Below are 1908 nucleotides of genomic sequence, written 5' to 3' on the forward strand. Positions count from 1 at the left end.
CCCTGACTGGTGCCCATGTTGTTACATTTTCTCCCGATCCCTAGCTTCTTAATGAAGCAGGCCTCCACCCTCATCAATTGAAAGAGGATGTGAATCATTCCATATACATCTGTCTTCTAGCACCACCCTCATGTTTCTTCTATACCAGATCTTCAGCTGTGTTCTAGGAACACATCATACACTGCATAAAGCTGCACATCTAAACTAAGCATATTAGACAATGACTGACTGACAGGGAAAAAATTACTTATGAACTCAAATCATTTGGTGTTATTTTAAAAGGTGCAATACTTTTCTTCATTTATCAGTAAAAGAAGTTAGATATTAACTTCCAAAAATAATCAGCAAATGGTAAACACGTTTCCTCGAAGGTCGCACTAGTATGTATAGTGCAGGCTAGAAAAGAGGAGGGGCAGGACCGGTTCCACCCACTTCTCGGAGTTTTCATCAAATACTGGGCCTACTTGAGGGTGGAGAGAAGGCAGGCAGCTTTCAAAAAGGAGTATGTAATTGAGCGAGGCATTTGATACTCCTGCCTAAGAGCACCCGGTGGGAACGTGTTCTCTAAACCAGACCGAGGAAGTGGAATGTGAAATCAATCCATCCTCCTCCCTCAAGGGGTGCCCACTGGTTAATGAATTAAACAACAAAAACAAGACTAAATAAAACAAATTTCCCATACACTCCCCCCAAAAAAGAAAAAAAAACACCCAAACAATAAGATGTCCCAGATTACTCTCCAGAGTGGAACCAAGGAGCAGCTTCAAGAATTCAAATTAGTCTGTCACAGAGTCATTGACAAGCAGGCCTTGCTTTTAAACAAGAATGGGGTGGGGGGGATTTTTTTTTAAACAACAAAAACTAGCACTGATCACTTCTCTGACAATACACAATTACTCAAAAATGAACTAGTACTGGGAGGGAGAAGGGGGCGCATACCCATGGGCCTGTCTCCCTCGAGTGCGTGGAGGTAGGTGCAGGGCATTTGTCATTCTTGCAAAAATGAATTTTAATCTTTAGTTTGATTTAAAACATTGCTTTTAGTGTGATGCTGACACCAGCTGTGCAGAAAGGGCTCTGGAGAGATGTTTGCGGCAGCTCACGCCTGCAGCTCTTCTTCGGTTCTGGTCGCTCCAGGGCAGCCAGTATTGCTTCGTCAAGTACATTCTTTAGGCCTCTCTGTGTAAGAGCAGAGCACTCTACATATTTACCAGCCTTCAGGTCATGAGCCAGCTTTTCAGCAGTCTCCGGGGTGATGGGCTTCTGGTTATTCTTGGCAAGTTTCCCAATAGTAGAAGGATCATCTCTAAGATCAATTTGGGTCCTAACAAGCAAGAAAGGAATCTTTGGACAGTGGTGAGTTATCTCAGGTACCCATTTTTCTTTCACATTTTCAAAAGAGGATGGAGAAACCACTCAAAAACAGACTGGAAATACATGTTTGTGGATAACTCAGCAGTCTTAATCTGTCATAATCCTCTTGCCCTGCAGTATCAAAGAGTCCAAGAGAATATGGTTCTCCACCAATCATAACTGTGACTGTGTAGTTGTCAAAAACAGTTGGGACATACTGAGATGGAAATGTATTTGTTGTGTTTGATATCAGGAGACGTGCTTACCAACAGCGCCATCACCCACAACAGCACACGTAATTGTCTGCATTGCTGAAACAGCTTTGTATCCACTTCAAATACTTCAAATTTGATGCTGACCTCAGCTTCTCCGCCGGGACGACTTCCGGCCAGGGGCACACACCCAACCTCAACATTTTTCTTTTTTAAAACCTTTATTTGGGATTTTATTTCCAGGCTTCTTCGGCTTATTTAGCTGCAAAGAATGAATTATATTTAAGCAGAAACAGGAAAGAGCTGCAGTGTCCAAAAAGCGTGTTGGGCTTAGAAAGATGAA

The 1908-nt window shown here is 42.6% G+C and overlaps 1 pseudogene; it reads right to left on the reverse strand.

Moving 5' to 3' along the window:
• Window positions 1-1026: 1026 nt before the first annotated feature.
• On the reverse strand, window positions 1027-1662 carry LOC102868555 (annotated as a pseudogene).
• Window positions 1663-1908: the final 246 nt, after the last annotated feature.

This window comes from Elephantulus edwardii, unplaced genomic scaffold (genome assembly GCF_000299155.1).
Source record: "Elephantulus edwardii isolate Elephantulus edwardi_28Jun2011 unplaced genomic scaffold, EleEdw1.0 scaffold00126, whole genome shotgun sequence".
In the NCBI taxonomy this organism is placed as follows: domain Eukaryota; kingdom Metazoa; phylum Chordata; class Mammalia; order Macroscelidea; family Macroscelididae; genus Elephantulus; species Elephantulus edwardii.